At 47.9% G+C, this 19,309-nt stretch overlaps 1 protein-coding gene across 2 annotated transcripts in view; it reads left to right on the top strand.

The window, feature by feature from the left end:
• The first annotated feature begins 132 nt into the window (after window positions 1–132).
• Window positions 133–19,309, top strand: part of HDLBP (high density lipoprotein binding protein) — a 41,803-nt gene continuing 22,626 nt past the window's right edge. Inside the window, exon 1 of one of the 2 annotated variants that reach the window (XM_086754255.1) lies at window positions 133–250. The gene's annotated coding sequence lies outside the window, so the exon portion shown is untranslated. Of the gene's footprint in view, window positions 251–15,388; window positions 15,464–19,309 lie in introns of those variants that run through there. The other variant, XM_086754256.1, reaches the window with a different exon arrangement.

Raw genomic sequence — 19,309 nt, forward strand, 5'->3', positions numbered from 1 at the left:
GGAGTCACGGGAGGAGCCAAACCGTTTCGCCCCGCCCCCTCCCCTCAGGCCCCGCCCCCGGGAGGAGCGGAGTAAGGGTCTGGTGCGCATGCGTCCCGCCCCGTTCCCATAGCAACCCGCCGGCCAAGGGTACGTGGGGGAGGGACCACCCGTATGCTGGTAGGTCACGCACATCCCTCTTCTTTACCAAGATGGCGGCCGGCCCCTCGGCCTCGTACCCAGCATAGGCTTCGCTGTGGGCCTACTAGAGGTAAAGCCAGTCCCGGCGGCCGCGCGGGAGGGGCGGTGAGGGGTGGGGAGCGCCTCAGGTTAAGCGGGAGGAGAGTGCGGGCCCGGCTCTGCGGCCGGGTGGGTACCGCTGCCTCCAACAAGATGGCGGCAGCAGAGAGACGGGCTCCGCGGGCGGAACGTCTAGCGAGCGCCCGGCTCTGCTCTATGGTCTCGGCCTTTCCGATTGGCGCGGGGTGGGCCACGTGCCCCTGAGGTGTCCCGCCCCCCCGGTCGCCCCCACCGCCACCGGGACGGGGCGCGGGGGCTGCGCGGAGGGGTTCGCTCCGCCGCCGGCCTCTCTGCCTCCCTCCTTCCTCGCCGCCGCTCCCTCTAGCAGCGGCCGCCCCGCGCTGCGTCGGCGGCGGGGAGCGCTCCAGTGCCAGCCAGGGAGCGGACAAAAAGCATGAGTCATGCCCCGCTTCCCCTCCCCGCGGCGGCCGCCCTCCGCCCCGCGACTCAACCGGGGGTGTTCCCGCGCAGCCCCCGAGGGGGCGAGGCTGAGGAGGGCACGGGTGCGGTCGCTTTCCCCTCCCCGCTTCGGCTTGGTGGCAGGTCCCGTCCTGTGTTCCGAGGCCCGGTCTGCTTCGGGCTCTTAGAGTTCGAGCTTGAGTGTAAGAGCGTCCACCTGCATTGCTGGTGGGCCCGAAAGCTGGGGGCTCTGGCCGTGGGCTGCTCTGGGGAAGGGTTTCCACCTCACCTGTGGCTCTTCAGGTAGAGCCAGCTGCCTCTGTGTGACAGAGGGGAAATTCTGCCTCTTTACCGAACTGCTCTCTAATCCTGTAGTGTGGTTTTATTGCAGGTTATTTATAGAACAGGGTGATCCAGCAATCAAGCAGAACTGAAGAGGGTTAAGCACAGGGAGTTCGTGATCCTTGGGCCCAGCTTGGCTATAGCTGAAATGGCTTGACACATGATAAGTAGTGCTTTCCATGCTGGCCTTCCCCAAACAGTAGGAAGGATTCCCAGCTGGCAAGAGCAATTCCTTCCACTGAAAGACAAGACGAGAGCAGGTTGTGCTGGGAATGCTAGTAATAGCAACAGCAGTTAGCTTGTAATTGCTGAGATGAGTCCTTGAATTCACATCTCTAGTTTAGAATCTGAATCTAAATTCACAACTCAGTGGCTGGGAAGGGAAGATTAGAGGCATTCAGTTCCAAGGAGGGAGTTTGAAGGAGTCACTTCTTTTCCTATACTTTTGTGTAACAGCAGAAAAAATTCTGCACGCTGATATGTGCTGTATTGCATGTTTTCTGTTTAGTAAGGCAAGTGAAACTGCTGCCTGATGATTTAGCCTCCATTTTTCCTGCAGTTGCTATCTGAATGCTACACAATTGTCTTCTAACTGAAAACAGTGTAACAGATAGTATAGCAGCGCTTTTTTTTTCCCCCCAAACCAGACTGGAACGTGGTGCTTCAGGTATCATTGCGTAAGTGGATTGTATATCCCTCCCTCTTGTAGAGGAATATACATCAGAGGCAAGGCAGGAAAGGAAGCAGTAACATAATTTGTAGCTATGTGTCTGATAAACCTCTGTATCTCCAACCCTTTGCCTGTTCAGATTTAAGCTGTTAGAAAAAACAGTCTTCCTCTTTGTATGTGGATTTTTTTGCAGTGTGACCCAAATCATAGACAGGGCCACCCACGTAGTCCAGCCACAGAAAAAAAACCCAACCTTTTCCTTCAAAAAAGTGGACAGTAGTACAGCTTTTTCGCAGATAAGAATGACATGCACAGGAAGAGCTCTTGCTAGATGTCGAGGTAGCAATATCTGGAGACCTGTAAATGTAGGGTGGAAGAGGCAGCGTAACCGCCTAGTCTGAGCTTTGCCACTGTGGCAAGATGTAGTAAGCCTAGATCATTCTCAAAGACAGTTTTCTAAGTGGCTTCTAAGAAGCAGTTAAGAAAGATTGCCTCTGTGTTTGTCCTGTGTAAATTGGACAATCCTGACAGTGTGATACATGCTCCTGTCTCCTCCTTTGTTGCAAGTTAGGCTGACTTCTTGTTATCTTCTTTCCCTCTTCTCCCTCAATTCTGCCTGAAAAGGTCAAAAAATTATTACACTGCTTCTTGTGTATTAAAGGTTATTTTGTTCCCCACTTTTTTTCATTGGTCTCATTTCTCTAGATTGGGATGATCAGGGAAGAGATTTCCCCTTAATCTGGAATTGGGTCATAACATTGTCATTATGTTATATAGCATAATGGTAAAATATAACTTATTTTTGGTAGGATAAGGGCAGTTCTTAGTCAAGTAGGTAGTTTTTTCTCCAGTTCACATTAAGCTGCTTCCGAAGACAGTATGGTCTGTTAGAAGAGAGATCTGTAACCTTGGATTCCATAGCTGTTATCAGAGTTGAGAGCCATCCCGGACAAGCCAGCCTGTGCAGTTTACACCTTTTCAAAGAAAATTGGGATGTTTTATCGTTACAATATTCAGTTGACACTGCCTTTCCCAAAACATACTCTTCCTTTCGCATACAGAAGCATGTTAAGTTGGTACAAATGCACTTAGGATTGTGCTGCTGTGAGAATTCAGGTAACTCACCCAGGTCTCTACCAGTGAAATGGTTAGAGCAGTCAGTTGTGCCACTGAGACCAGAGCGGAGTGTTCAAACTGAACACGGGTGGTTAAAAAAGTTCATTCACCATGGCTAGGAGGGTGTCTGACAATTCGAGCCCTGGGTTTCTGTAGAATATCAGAATTATTTGAAAATGTTGTTTCTCTTTAAAAAAAAAAAAGTCACTCAACAATGGTTCAACTTTATTTTATATTCAAGAATTCTACAGAAGGAAATCCTCAGGTCTATACTGCGGGGAGCTTATGAAATGAACCTTAAAGCCAAATACCAAGACTTTGGCAAGTGTCCTTATGGGTGTTTTGAAACTGGCAAGCAGTGAAGACAGAGACTGGAAACTGCCTTTGCACTTTCCTTGCCGCCTGAAAGAGAGATGTTACAGATCAGTCTGTCTCATCCTTAGCAGGAGTGGGCACCCAAGCGTAGCATGGCAAGACATCGTAAGGAGCAATACAAGCCTTTTAGCGCCCTGTGGATCGAGCACAATAACAGCCTCCTCTCTGTAGCATTACCCTTATGGAAATGCTGTTCTAATCTTGACAGAGACATGTACCGCTGAAGAAGTTGCAACAGAGGTTTTTAAAGTGGGCTGGGAGAGGCATGTTAACCCAGGATGTAACGAGTCTAACTTGTCCAAGAGCATGTTACTGAGAGGCCCGGAGCCTGTAAAACTTTTGCAACATGGGTCTGCGCAAGAATTAAGTAGGTGTTATTTGTATTAAAATATGAAAACAGATAAAGAAGAGATAGGAAAGTAAAACCCAGCTGCAAGATTAGGCCTCTGTTCTTCTTCCTAATTACCCTAACCATGAAAGAAGAGAGCGTTAGGTTGTACTGTGTAGTGTGGTGAGGTTTGCTGGTGGTTTTTTGTTTTGTTTATTGTTTGTTCTGAGGCTTTGGTCTAGAAGCTGTTCCAGTGGAGTCTGTGTTACCAGGAGGTGTGTTATTGTGGGATGTGAGACTGCGTTTGGAGTGGAAGGGAGGGTCCTGGTCAGCAGGGTCTGTTGGGGAGGAATTGCAGAGGAGCTCAGGAGACACCTGAGCTGGTCTCGGACCCTGGGTGCTTATGCTAGGTTGGTAATTAAGGCAAGAATCTAGCATCCCAAGTTTGGGGCTTGTTTCAGGAGCTCTTCATTTTAGAAATTCCTAGTTTTAGAAGAATAATTATGGGTTACAGGCTTATCCTGAGTGTGGAATTATACCTGAGAGAATTCAGCATGTGGCTTTATATTTAGCTGTCCTTTAGCTTTAAAAGATAGATTGTTTATGTCCTAAAAATCTGCTATTAAAATCTTGTGATTTACATTACCATCTTATATGGAAAAGTCCCGCATGCCTAATAACTCTAGTGACCTTTTTCCATGTCTTCCTTCTGTGAACTCACATTGCCCCATAGCTCTCATGGTGTGACTTCAGTGGAAGAGAATCAGGGAGTCAGGTTGAAAAAAGATGTATCAATAAACAAGGAGGAAAAGTTCTAGTCAAAGCAGGAGGAAAAGCTTCTTTACTTAGAATATTTCATATGCATAGAAGACTTCAGGTTCCTAAAAGATTTATACATTTAAGTTTTAATTCTAATAAGGAGAGGTAGTTGGGCTGTGATGAGTGTTCTGGGTTTATTTTGTTTCCTAAGGAACTTATCTATGTTAAAGACAAAGTGATTCTTTTTTTCCATCATTTAAGTGATGTAAAGGTGTTTCTAACTACCAAGCTCTGGTATTTTCCCAGCAGTCTCAGAAATATGAGGATGCTTTCTAGCAGTTGCCATGTAATACAGATATTTTTCTTTGATCTTGCTGGTGGACAGCATTGTTTCTCATGACTGGTTCACTTTTGTTGTATCTTGCATCTGGTAGATCTTTCAAGCCTTGAAGATAGCTACTATTATTTTGCAAATTATTATGAGATCTTTTAGCATCTAAATAATGTAGGTACATTTATACCTCACAGTGTTAATTTCTTGACTTCAGCTGATTCACAAAAACATTTAGTTTAATTGGGGTGTACTGGAACTTTGTTTTGTGTCTGTATGTTCCTGTGTTTTGGGGAGAGCTAAATAGGTGGCTTCTACAAAGAACACAGGGAGTGTGCCTTTATGTTTGTGTATAAGACAGACAGTTGGATTTCTGCTTAGTACTCTAAATAAAGCAAAGTAGTAGTGATATTTAAATTGGAGTGGGGGGGAAACTTGTCATTAATGCTCTCACCTCAGTGAAATCTCTTTAATTGCACTTTTGGCAGTTGTTGGACTTGGGAAGAAACCTCTGGCCCTGGCAGGAGGAGCAAGGGGCCCCAGTGCCAGGAGCAGGTTCCTGAGCGATGCCAAAGGGGCAGGCGGATGGAGTGGGGCAGTCCCGGTCTAGCGACCGAGTGGGTGCGGAGAGCTGACCTTGGCCACAGCTGGCCGTACCGCGGGAGCTGGCTGGGTTGCTGAGGCAGCAACAGAAGCATGTCACTCTTTTGTGAGGAGCAGGGGTTGAGGCAAGGAGCTATGTCCAGCTACAGTCACAAAAGAGGGGCTTGCAAAGCAGCGGGCAGAAAAAACAGAGAAACGTGACAGAAAAGGCAGACCACAAAAGGCTCAGTTAGAGGAAATCCTAATGGGTTTAACTTCAGTGGAAAAACAGCACTGGAAGAAGGGAAGGGATTGGTTCAGTAGCTGTAAGACACCAAGAAATGATGATTCACAGGAAAAGTTTTGCCTTTTAGAGGATTGAATAGCACAGTAATATTTATGCGACCTCCCTTAAATGACACTGTTTAATTTAATTGTAAAGTAAAATGGATTTATTTGTTGATGCAAAATGGAAGTAGTACCAGATTCTCTTACAGTCAGCAGCACAGTGTCTGGAACTGTTTTCCAGCAACAGTTTTGTTGTCTTTTTTAAAGATTTTTCACTCCTGAAGGAGAATTTGGGAAAAGTTTGGCGATGGAACTGAACTGGTAGATTTATTTGGGCATTAATGGAAGAAAAAAAAAAAACAAACATGCAAACAGACAAAAAAAAAAAAAAAACCCCAAAACAAAAACAAACAAAAAAAAAAACACCCAAATCAACAAACAGAGTTCTACAAGTGACTGCCATATGAACATATGTCACAAATCCACGCATATAACTTGCACGTACACCATAGCTTCTACCTACATAAGAAATATCTGATTGAAAATTTCTGGAAGTGAATGGTGATATCTCAACAGTTAATACTTGAGTCTGTAGCTATGCATTTAGTAGTCTGATATCCCAGCAACTAACTGGATTTTAAGGAGAAAAGACTGGAACGCTGTAGTGTTTTGACTGTTACTATTCAGCTTGGAGGTCGCAGAACCCATCCCTGTCCTTGTGTTCTTAAGCTGGTAATTGCTTGTTGGGGTCTCTGTCAAAGCCAATTAAAAGTGCTGCCTGACTGGAACATATTAGGACTCTGGTTTTAAAGGAAGGTTCCCAGTATCATATCTCATAGTAAATAACCATGGGGCAGGTATGGCTAGCTTTCATAAAGCTAACCTCTGGGTTATTTTTTATCAGGGATTGGATAACTTGAATAAGCTTGCATCATTCAAATGTCAGGCTTGGTTTAGCGTATTTGCACGTAGCATGGGCATCACTCCTCAGTCCCCTTTCCCCTACCCCCACTAGTTTTGATTTATTGATATTTCAAAGGTTTTGCAGTGGATTGACTGAAAAATCAGTAAAGACCTTTTTTTTTTTTCTTTTTAAGAAGAACGCTGGACACCTTGATGTCTGTAGCTCAATTTGGGTGGTACCACCTGCAGTAAAACCACTTGCTGGTTCTCTTCTGTTTTTTTCTGATACTGTGTTTCTGTCTATCCCTGTGTTTCTGGCACTGAGAGTTAAACTGGATATTTTACAAAATAAACTGGATATTTGCCAAAGATGAGTGACAAACAAAGCCTAGGGCAGGCTGTGTGGCAGGAACAGGGACATCAGGCGTGGGATGGATACAGGAGTCGACTTAGGAAAAAGGAAGAGCGTGAGGGTCAGACTTGATGGAAGGAATATTGCCCCACTGGCAGGGACAGAGGCGAAGACAGAGAAAGTCCGAGTGGGGTGAGAGGCTGGGAAGGATCGAAAAGGACTTGTTGCTGCTTGCCCCAGCTGTAGCCCTGGGTGAGGAGTGGGGTTGTTTGTGTCTCTCCAGTGGGTACTGGAGATGGTATGGGCTGTCTGACCTCCCCTGCCCTTCACAGAGAGGGGAGCGGGGCTCTGCGCTTTGCAAACCAGGCCCCAACTGTTTCCATTGCACAGTAGAAAGTAAGTTTGCTGTTATCTCTGGTCAAGTGATAAAGCTGAATATAAACCTGTGTTGGAGCAGTTGAAAGGAAAGCTGAGAAGAAAACTCACAGAGCAGGCAGGATGAGAGCGCATACAGGAATATGTTATGGTTGGCCTGTTACTGCATATGCCTTTGTTTTCAAAATTAGGAGTTCAGCAGTTGTTAACAGCCTGCTGGGATTTAGGCGCATGATCTTACAAGGACCCTTAATCTCTGGAGAATAGCAGGTTGTAGCTATGTGACTGTTACTTAAAAGTCGAGCTGACTAAGTAGCATTGAGGAAACTTAAAAGTAAAGTTCTACACCTGCTCTTGTAAATAGTTTCATGAAATTAAAATACTGAGTTGATGGCTCTCTTGATTGCAGCAGAGTTGTGGATAAAAATGAGAGCAAGCAGTGAGTATTTACAGAAGTTTAGGAGTTCTTGGGAATATAAGACATGTTAACCTCTCTATTTTATTTTAAAACTCTTACTGCTCAGAGCACTATTCTGTTAATCCAAAAGACAATAACAATGAGTGGGTGGAGGACTGTACAGCATGAGGTATCCAAGCAAAAAATTTGTACCGAAAATGGCACATACACCCTTCTAGTTCAGCCCAAAGATGAGCAGGGTGGAACTGGAAGTGATTCAATTATGAAAAGAGGTTTTAAGCGTAAAATAATATTATTTGTAACAATTAGTGGAAATAGTTTTACTCTGAGTTCTCACTATCTCTCTCTCTCTTCTTTCATGGCAGGCTTAGAGTGGCCTTGCAGATTTGGAAGAGAAGACTGTCTGGTTTTTTCACTGTCAGTTTAGATCACCGTGATGTAATTCTGTCTAACACATGAAGAGCCTTTTGCTTGGCCTAGTAGAGATTAGGAATTAGTGCTTGTCTGTGGATATGTTGAGCCCCTGTTGCATGTGCTATGAATAGGACAAAGGGAAGGCTGTGCTTAAATAGTGAGGGTCCTATCATTGCTTTCAAAAAGTGGCAGTTGGAATCAGTTATTTACTTTAATGCCTTTTCAGAGGAATTGTTGCCAAACTGAAGATTTTTTTTTTTTCACTTTTAAATTGTTCCTTCCCTCTCCAAACAAAGCACTAGCCTCCCTGCAAGTTTAATTATTTAATTATTTTGAGGTTTTCTTGTTTGTCACAATAATGCTAACTTTTCTGGGATATATTTTCAAACTGCTTATGGTAACTGAAAGATAGACATACAGAAAAAAAATGCACAAAATTGGAGAGTCTTGTGAAGCCATGTGACTTGGGGAACTGGAACTCGGAGGAAAACATACCAGAGCACATGGAAAGTTTATAAAAATTGAGCTCCGGCATTCTCTTAAGTCTTCATTATTCAATAAACATTAGTAACTGAGGAATCTTTAAAATCCTTCAAGGAGCCGTGAACAACCTTGCTTAGGTTTTTCTGTAGAATACCTAGAATTAAATTAGCTAAGCAAGATTAAGAAAAGAAAGGAAAAAAAAAAACCACCAGAACAGACAAAAAAAAAAGTCTATTTACAGTTTCCGTGCTTAAGTTGCAAATTGTCCCTCTGCCTCCCTGAAAAATGTAATTTGAGACAACCCATTTAGCTTGCGTCTTGTCTTAATTTTTTTTTCGTTTGCTATATATATTTACCTAATCATGTCTCTATGAAAATAAGTGGTTATCATCTTTATAAACTGCTGTAAGCAGGTCCTTAATTTCTTCCCTGCAAAACATCAACCTAAGAATACCTGCAGGGAAGAGTCTTAGGGAGCATGGTGACACATTCAATCCGAGGGACATGGTCAGCTTTGAATTTTCTAAATACATGACAATTAATGTGAAAAAGGGTAAGTTTAGGGCTTGCAAGTCCCTTGCCTTTCCAAGGCATGTGATATGGAGTGCATGAGAGCTTCTGGCAATATCTCTTTAAAAAAAAAAAAGTAGAAAAAATTGCCACGTGTTCATTTTATATTGCAATTGCCAAAGGAGAGGGAACAGGAGACACTGAAAAGGTAAACAAAAGAACTCCAACCCAGTAGCTGAAGGAGGGTGAAGTGAAAGTTTTCTTTTGAAGAACAGAAAGGGGATAGTGTGTGCTTTGTTCTGCAGTATCTCCACAATCCTCACTTCTTGGGTAACTGTGATACTAGCAGGCTTTGGGAAGTAACTCTCGGCTAATTATTTGTGTCAGATTTTTTTTCTTCTGCAGTGCAGATTAAAGAGAGCTGTGCTGCAGCACCACTCTGAAAGCACCCGTGTATGATGAGCACAGTGTGGTGGTAATTTAAATTAAAAAGCAACTTAAGATCAGCATAAAGAGCCAAAATTGAAATTAAAGGTTCTGACTGCATGTAAGAAATCTTTTTCAATGTTAGGATAGTCAGGTATTGGAACGGGTCGCCCAGAAAGTTTGTACAGCTTTGGAGGTTTTCAGGACCTGACTGAAGAAAGCCCTGAATGCCCTGATCTGACCCTGCTTTGAGCAGGAGGTTGGAGTAGAGACCCTGGAGACTTAGGCCTCCAGCCTGTTGTCAGATGGCCTGAATTGTTGTGACTTTCACTTCTACTGCTCCATGCTATTGCCCCTTTCCAGGCAGTGTATTGGTAATCTTTTTTCTGAATCTCTTTTCCCATTCTTGACTCAAGTCAGTGTTTTGCTTTACCATAAAACTGTAAAAAAAAAACCAGGAAGACACTTTCTTTCACTTTGTCCCTCGTGTTTACGAAGCATTCCTCTTCAAAGGCTCCCCAAGGCCAAGAATCTGAAATTTATTTATGTTTACACAACCTTTTAAATTCCTGAATTTGTCCATAACCATCTCCAAAATATAGGTGGGAAATTCACCTCAGCCATTCTTGGTCTGAATGGATTACTTCTACTTTCATCGTATTCCATTTTATCTATTCCATTTTATCTTGGTTATTTGAAATCCTAACTTCTCCTGAAAGCCCAGTTTGTGTTAAATAATCAGATTTCTCTCCCAGTGTAAGTGGAAGGATGGACTCTGACCTGTCCTCTGTGGCTTCCTTTTGCTTTGCTTTCGGATTGATTTTATTAAACTGTCCATTGACTTTCTTCCTCATCTCTGAAACAGCGTTTGTTTGTCATAGCACCTGGCATCCAAGGATCACAGTGTTCTGAACAACCTGAAATGAAATAATGAGTCCACAGAGTAAACCAAGACTGCTGTGTGTGCACAGCCAGGGCAAGCAAGAGAATTTCACCAGTCAATTCACCAAATCAGCAGCAAAACTAGGAGTAGAGCTTGAGTCTCTTCGATAATGTCTGTGCGTTAACCACTAAATCTGGTTTTCTCACAGTGTCCCTGTGTAAAACATGCGTGTATACCCTTAACTAGCAGCTTTTCTTCTCTCTGCGGTCAGAGAGCTTGAAGCTACTTGCTCACACTAGAACTCCACACCAGTAAGTTGCTCCTGTTCTTCCTACCTACTTTGCTTGCCCCTTTTTTTAGAGCACCCTGTGATAGTCTAGGAAGGGCAGTGTATATATTGTTTTCTAGCTGATGGTTGCATAATTTTATTGTCAGGGTGCCCAGGAAATAAATAAGTTTTAAACAATCATTTTGGCCTGAAAGGCCTGTGGAGGTTAGTCACCTTTCTTCAACGTCTAGTCAGCTCTTCTGCTTGTGTGAGAGAATTGCCCTTGGTAAGTAACGTAGGTTTACCAGGAGAACAGCAAGTGGTGGTGTGCTCCCTTGGGACCCCTTGTTTATACCACCTAGGCCTCAGGTGAGACAAACACATGCGGCTGCTCATCTTCCTTCCACCTCCCTCCCTTCTTCACAATGCGGCCAAATAGTTGGAGTTGCAATTAGTGTATAGGCTCAGGCAGTCTTTTCTCTTGCTACCAGCAGTTCTCTACTTGGGTATTTACAGTGGGCTTGCATTAGGTACAGCTGAGGGGCAGAATTTAGCCTACAGAATAATTTCTTCCTAGCACTGATGTGTGAGTAGGGAAGAGAGGTATCTGACTTGCACATCCCTGGAAGTTTCCTTCCTTGTGGCAATTAAAGAAATCTGGTCTCAAAGTCACTGAGACGTAAGCAATGTGGACTCATGCTCAGTCACTTTTTATGATGAAACTTTTTTTAATTCTCATAGCAGAAGGACCTATAGATCTGTAGGGTCTAATTTGACCCTTAGCTTCATTTAATAGATGTTTTCCTGTAGAAATAAAAACATTCTATTGGACGATCCTATGGCAAGCCGTAGCAATAGCTTTAGAGCTGAGGCGTATCTTGCCTGCTTTGCCTGAGAACCCCAGTACTCTCTGGCATACAAGTGCCCTGCGTCCTGAATCCTTTTCCACTTCTTTTTCTAGTGCGATCCAAAGTAGCCCCCCGCCCCTTTTCTCTTCATGCCACTGGTGAGTGATGTGCTGAAATTGATACTTTCAGGCGTAGTTCTTTGTTCTCTGACTTCAGCATGTCGGTTGAGCACCCAGAGTACAAAAAAGGATGCTTATTTATACAGTTTTAGAAATCTGGAGTTATATTTAATAGGAAGTAGTCACAGCACACGCTCTTTAGGGCATACTTAGGTTGCTTTCCAAATAAGGCTTGCATTTTCTGGACGGAAAAATAGGGATCTCTTACAACAACAGAAAATAAGAACAGGCTAGAAGAAATCCTTTGCAAAATCCTAGCTCAGCTGAGGGTGAATGTGCCAGGAAAGACCAATCTTTTTGTGGTCTTTGCTCCAGTGTTTTAAGGAGCTGAAATTTTCCTCTCCCTTCCCCAAGAGTCCTGGGGTGGTGTGATTATGGAAAGCTTCTTAATGCCTCAGCCTTTGCTTTCACACTGATGAACACGTGTTCCAAAAAACCAAACCCCAAACCTGTTCAGTGTTAGTTTTATCTCTTTGGTATTTTTGCTGGTCCCATTTCTGTGTCCTCCCTCAGATTGGTGCTATGAGCTGCCAGTTTGATAAGCCATGGAAACTACATATTGCTCAATCCTTCACCCTTTCTGTTGTACATCAGTACTCTTTTTGGGAGGCTTCCTTTTCAGTTGTTCTTGCAAGTCATGAAACCAGGGTCTTCTGTAATGCTGCCAAAATATGGGATGCTAGAGGGAGAGATGTTTGTCAAGGGGTTGGGTATCTTCTTCTGTCTCCTTTCCCCTCAGCTACCAGAAATTCCTACACCTGGATTCTTGTGGAGCCATTTTACACACATCTCCATGACAAACATCTTTTTTTTTTTTTTTTTTTTTTAATGTGAGATTGCATTTGTGAGCAAGCAGACAGAACAGACCCCTGCAAGCCTCTCGCCTCTCTCTGCCTGTACCCCATTGCCTTATTGAAGAAGAGAGATGGGGTGGGACGCGGATGGCCAATGTCATGCTGGCAGGAGGAGCAGCAGCTTGAAAGAGGCCTTCTAGCACCCTCTAAATCTGCTTTTGCCCGTGCACAGGACACTTCTGTACTTAATGAGGAGGACAGCTGAGCTCTTCTCCCCACTACCCTCTTCCCCTGTGGAAGATCTTCCTCTAAGGAGAACATGTTTCCTTCAGCAGAAATCATCATTTGAGGGTAGCACACAGTGAGATGCTCTAGGCCTTCCAGTAACTTCTGGGCCTGGCAGGCTTCCCTTCCACCACTTGCAGCTGCAAATAAAGGATGAACTGCAGAAACACATGGGGAAGATTCCCTCTTAAACAGTCCTGGAGAGGAAGCTGTGATAAAAGCCAGAAATCCATGATGCCCTAGCAACCGCAGTGGCAGCAGCAGCATTACATAGAGCAGGAGAGGGCTGTACAGTCGTCCCACAGGCACAGAGTGGCAGGTCCCCACAGAGTGCCCCTGCTGAACCAGATAATGAGATGGAGTTGAGGGAGAAGGATGTTGGTGTTGCAGTAAGATGCTCTGTGCTGGGGGTTGTGATGCTCCTCTGGTTCCCCTGGCACAAGGGATTGCAGCACTTACCTGTGTCAGAGATAATTGGATGCAGCGAAGTTCGAGCTTTGAAAGGAGGCTGCTTGCTTTACGGTGAGGAGATAAACACCAGGGAGTGAAATCGCCAGAAAAGCATTGTGCACCTTGAGCGAGGTTCAGAGTGCTAGGCTCCAAGTCCCAAATTCCCACCCCCTGCACTCCCAGCTGCTGCCTGGAAGCAGAAGTGTCCAGAGTCTGGAGGTGCTGTGATTTGCCCAGGTCCCCGATGCTCTGCTTTTCTGTGCGCCGCCTCTGTCTTGATAGGCACCAGCCTGCTGGCATGTCTTATGGGGTGCTGCTGGCATCCACAGCCTAGATGGTTTTTGTCGGAGGAGCCTGAGCCAGCTCTTAGAGCGTCTATGACGTGGCAGCAGTGGTTGCTGCCTTTCTGTGTGGCAGCCGCGTGCTTGGAGCAGTATCCCTGCATCCTTGCAGAGACCAATGAACTTTTTTTGAGGAGGGGCCAGGGCAGGGGCCTATGGATCATCGTGGTGCCTGGGCAAGGTCTCAACTCTTGAGAACTATTCTCCTCCCTTTAGTGTACTTCCCAATTTCACCCGCAAGCGTATTTTTATTTACGGTGATAAATTGTTTGTGTCAAAAAGTTCAAGTGCTCTGAATGTGTCCTCCCAGCCACAGGATTAAAAGAGGAAAAACTGGAGAAATCTCCTACTCTTGTTCAATAATAATAAGTAATCATAACTTTACTTAAGGCTAAATACTGTCCATGTTTCCATAAACACAGCACATTAATATCTCTAAAAATTATCGCATGTAATCAAAAGCAGTTATTCCAAAGACCTCAGATTTCTGCAGAGCTCCACAAAGCAGGTTCTTGCATTGAGTTTGCCAGGGTCTGGGAGAGAGCAGGGCGTGAATGAGAAAACCAGTCACTAAGTGCAAGTTATGAATGATGAGGAGAATTAATCCTGCGTAGGAAAATGGGCAGCGACTGAGCTAATGCAAAAATCAGTTCAAATTCCATGTGTTTTTACATTGATGGGACTTTTTTTCCTCACTTCCCTAAGGGTGCAGGGCTAATAATTAAAAACATCTATATTGTACAAACTTTAATAAACATCCTCTCCACAGGCAAGGAGGGTATTGTGTTTGCCGGCTTGCCTTTCCCCTCCTGCACTCTTCCTCATTTCCAAGTTAGAGGTTGAAATAAGGAGAGGGGCTCTCTTTTTTTTTTTTTTTTTTCTTTTTTTTTCCCCTTTCTTTTTTTGGGGAGGGGAGTGTGGTTGGTTTTGGTTTTTGGTTTCTGGGGTTTTTTTTGTTTGTTTGGTTGGTTTTTTTGGTTTTTTTTAAATCTTATTCTTCCCTTGCCCCTTCTGTCTACAACCTCAGAACCAGGTGGCTGCTGCTTTCACACAGACTGTACAGGAGGAGGATGAACTAGCCTTTTTGGGCCGGGGCCTCAGTGTCCCTCACTGGTTGTGGGACAGGGTAGAAGCCTGTTGGAGTGAGTCCAGAGGAGGCCAGGAAGATGATCAGAGGGCTGGAGCACCTCTCCTATGAGGACAGGCTGAGAGAGTTGGGGCTGTTCAGCCTGGAGAGGAGAAGGCTCCAGGGAGACCTCATTGTGACTTTTCAATACTTAAAGGGGGGCTTATTGGAAAGATGGGGACAAACTTTTTATCAGGGCCTGTTGTGACAGGACAAGGGGTAATGGTTTTAAACTAGGAGGAGGTAGGTTTAGATTAGATGTAATGGAGAATTTTTTTATATAGTGAGGTGGTGGAGGCCCCATCCCTGGAAACATTCAAGGTCAGGTTGGACGGGGCTCTGAGCAACCTGATCTGGTTGGAGATGCCCCTGCTCCTCGCAGGGGGGGTTGGACTGGGTTGGCCTTTAACGGCTCCCTCCACCCAAACCATTCCGTGATTGTAAGCCCCGGGTGTTGCTGCTCTCCAGTGCCAGCCGGGGTTTTAAGAACGATCAGAGCCCTCGTGGGCCGTCCCGGCTCAGTAACCCTGCCTGCAACCGGCCTCGGCCAAGCCGTGTCGGTAACGCTCAGCTCTGGGGGTCTGAACGGACTCCCGGGACCGCGGAGGGGACGGCCAGGCGGGCTGGGCTCTGCGGGCCGCGGGCGGGCGGCACTTTCTGCGCGCGAATCCCTTGTTTAAGGGAAGGCGGCGGGGAGCGGGCGCCGTGAAGCCCCGTGGGGTCGGGCCACCGCGGTGAGCAGGCGGGCGGCGGGGCGGCGCGGGGCACGCGTGGCGTGGCGGGCCGGGGCGGCCCCGCCGGGAAGGGGCATGTCCCGCTGACGTGCGGGCCGGCGATTGGCAGCGGCCCGGCCTATATAGGCGGCGGGGCGGGCGCCGAGCCGCTCTCCCAGGAGCGCTCCGGTTCTCCAGCAGGGCGGGCGAGCGGGCACCGGCCGGAGTGAGTCACCGGGAGGAGCGGGGGGCGACGGGACAGGGGGCGGCCCCGCGGCCGCGCCGTCGACGTGGAGGCTGGCGGGGCGGGGGGAGCGGGGCGGCCCGGCCCGGCCTCGCTTCCTCCTCCTGGGCATCGACGTGTCGGTGCCGCCGGGAAACTCCGGGCCAACTTCCCGCCGGCCGGGCCGGGCAAAGTCCGGCGGGGGCGGCCGGAGGGCGGGCGGGGATCCGGTGCCAGCCGGCAGCAGCTGTCGGGTAGCGCTGTCCCCATCAGCGGCCCGGCCCGATGGGGACGCTGGGCCCCGCCGGTGTGTGGGGAGGAGGCGGCCCGGGCCGGCGCGGTCTCTCTGGCCGGGGAGGGGAGGGCGAGCGACGCGCGTCGGGGCGGCTCCACGTCCTCCCCGGCGGTCGGAGGGTTTGCGGCTGGGTACGAGCCAAAGCGGGCGGCGGCGGGCGTTCGTCCAGCGCCGGGTGAGCCCGCGGAGCGCCGGGCAGCCTTCTCCCGGGTGGCGGGGGGCGAGCGCCCTGGCCCCGCTCTCTGGGCCACCGGCGGGGGCGAGCGGGCATGGGGAAGGTGCTAAGGCCGGGCGCGGGGGCTGTCACCGAGCCCCCCGCGGCAGCACCTTTCCCCCGCTTACGTGATGGGGCCACCCCCGGCCTGTATCTCGGAGGGCCGCGCCGGGCTGGGGCTGCCCCCGCCTCACCCGCCGCGCACCCTCCCCGCTCCCGCACGGGCAATGCCGTGGGGCGCTCCCCCCACCCCGCCCCGTCCCGCTCAGCCCGGCGCGGGGGGCGCGGGTGACAGCGGGGCCCGGCCGGGCCCTTTAAGGGCCCCGCCCCGCCGTGCCGCCCCGCCCCCGGTGCCGGCAGTGCTGAGGTGGCGCTGGCGGCGCCGCCCGCCCCGGCCTGGCCTGGCCTGGCCTGGCCCGCTGGGCCCGCTGGCTCCCCCGCCCTACCTCGGCCTGGTGCGGCCCGGCCCGGCTGCGGGGAGCGAAGGGGCTCCGGGCCCGGCTGCCCCTCTCGGTGCGCGGCCGTGGAAGCCTGGCCCCGGTGAGGAGGCCGGCCAGGAGGACGCGGAGAAAGGGGGTGCAGTTCGCGTTGGCTGGGCCCTGGTGAGCGGCGGGGCAGGCACCGAGCAGCCCCTGCCCGAGGGCAGGAAGCGGCGGCGGGGAGGGTGACGGGTCATGGCCTGAGTGGAAGAGGCCATAGGGGACAGGGCAGCTGTGAGTCTGGCTGTGTCTGAGACACCAGCCAATGTACCACTTCAGGAACTGGTGCGAGAGGAAAGGCTATGTCCTGACACACAGCAGCAGCCCCCCCAAAACCAAGAAGCCTGGGCCTTCGGTGTCTGGGAAAGCCAGTCAGTTTTCAGAAAGCAAGTATTTTCATGTAGGACCACTCATCTACCAAGAGATCACCCTGCCCTGCGTGAACATCTGCCCGAGGACAGTGGCTGCCCCAGCCAGCCCAGCCCTGTTGCAGTGTGCGATCCTAGCTGCATCTGATTTTAGTGACCTCGATTAACTAAATGCTAATATTTTTAGTAAATATAGTTTTAAATAATGCATAACGAATGTTTCTGTCCACAAGTACTGATTGTATTGGCAGTGTAACTCAAGACTTTGCTTTTGTTTCTCTTCATACAAATGTTTCCCATGTGGTTAGGCCTGGCCCTTGCTGGAGATTATTTTTAGGATTATTTCGTTCTCTTTATTTTAAGCACGCTCTAGACTTCTGAAACTTCTTTTGATACACAAAGCCAGCGCTACAGATGGTGCGCAAACCAGGCTGTTTAAAACCTGTTGACCCAGTCAGCCACATGCTAACATGACGTAGCTGTAACCTTAGTTTCAAAACCTCAAGTGTGAAGTCAAGGAGGTGTAGGCTCCAAATGCAATGCTCAAGCTGCTGGTTTTGGTGTTACATTTAAAATACCGTTCTGATGGCTGCCTCCAATTTTGGCCAAAGATGAATCCCTGAGGCCTACAATATACCAGATGTTTGGGGCTTCTGGAGATGGAGAGTGTTTGTTCTTAACTTGCTGTATGGGTGACGAAGCAGAAATTCACACGGCTCAACACTGCCCTTAGATTTCTCTTTGAATGTCTAGCTCTTCTCTGAGATGAAGACTGCAAGGAAGATCTTTGCAGCTGGTGTGGACACAGTGAAACCAGCAGCTGGGCCTTGAGGTCATGGCTCACAGGCAGGCGCTGTATAGGGTATTGTTCACTGACTTCTCATTGTTACCCTCCTCTAAGAAGCAGAGTGTACGCAAGATATGCCAGGTGGTGCTTTCCTGAGAAATGAGAGTTGTAAGCACGTCCGTGCCGTTAGCAAGGCTCTAGCCAGGCCTTGGCAGCTGCTTGCAATGTCTAGGATGCTTCTCGCTCCTGCCCTTGTTCCTGTTTGCAGCTTGCCATGAGGTGGTGGCACCCTTGATAGTGACCCAACGGGCTGGAGGAGCCAACGGCTGAGTCGGCAGGCCTTGCTGAAATAGTCTGGGACAAGTGCCATGCCACTAACGCACTTTCCTTAGTTCTGCAGCAGCTTGAGCCGTGCAGTCATGTACCATGGACATGTAACCTCATGTTACACCATGACGTAACCATGGACAGTGAGGAGAACTCAGGTATTTCTTTGAGATTAGATTACTAGCCACCCTTTCGTGTATACCAGCAAATGCCTTGCAGAGCCTCTACACTCTTCAACAGCTGGGCTTTTGACAGCATGGCTGCCTCGCTGACTGTGTTGGTAGCTGCCACCTCATCGTAGCAAATTGTTACAGGATTAATTGCAACATTAGCTCTACTGCTTTGATAATGCAGGTAGTGTTGCCTTGCGCCTGATGAGAGGCTGTGTTCAGGTAGGGGAAAATACTCCGGCCTTCACTGAGGTGCAAATTGGGCCTGCATGACCCAGTTGCATTACTGCTCTCCTTGTTCTTCCCTCCTTTGCTTCTGCCTCTGTTGCCTTTCCTTCCTGTGTCACAATGCACGATATGAGACGCCACATCAGTGACACTGTGGGTTTGGGAGCCTTTTCTGGCACATTGGACGGTCAGAAACGGTAAATTTCAGTTTACTGAGAAGTCTCTGAGTTTGCTGTTCAGAAGGTCCGAGCAGCACTGCCAGGTTTGTGTGGGAGAGGGAACTCTTGTCCCATAAGCAGTCAGAGGCACTGGATTTTAAGAGAGTGCGAGCCCTGCAAGAGCATGCATAACTGCTGGGGAAGGTGGCTCCAGGTGTGGTGAACTGTTGTACATCTGGCAGAGTGTGTACTGTACCAGCTTTTACATTTTTACTTGTATTGCCAAACACTTTTTCAGTAAATCTGCAGATCCAGAAACAGGAGATGTAGAGCTCCCACCAAAAGAGTATTTTTTTCCCCTGGTTCCATCTTATGTACACATTTAAAATAGTCTATGTAAACCAGCGTGGGTTTTTTCCTTCTGACTTGCAGACTTAGGCCTGGATGAGAGTCCAGTGGCTGGTACATCATCTTTTTACTATAAAAAAATGAAGAGGTGGACTGGCCAGCAGCTTTGTGTGGATAGCCCTGAGTGTTTGCCTTAGTTTGTGAGGATGTCTGTGTTGATTCGCCCAAGCTCCACTAACTACATTCCTAACTTCTGACTGATGGCAGTGTTGTTGGCAGGTTTTCAGGTTATTAGTCTCCTCTGACTAGATGTTGATGCTTTTGCTTGCAACCCTGAAATTTCATGTCCGTCTTGCACAGCTGTTATTAATTGACTGTATTTTTTGCTTGATACTGGATTGCTGCTCTTGTAGCCAGTGTGATGAAAGAGTAGCTACCCCAGGCTTCCTGCTGTGAGGTTTAAGTAGATAGTGCT

This window comes from Chlamydotis macqueenii, chromosome 9 (genome assembly GCF_036417535.1).
Source record: "Chlamydotis macqueenii isolate bChlMac1 chromosome 9, bChlMac1.mat, whole genome shotgun sequence".
NCBI classification, from domain to species: domain Eukaryota; kingdom Metazoa; phylum Chordata; class Aves; order Otidiformes; family Otididae; genus Chlamydotis; species Chlamydotis macqueenii.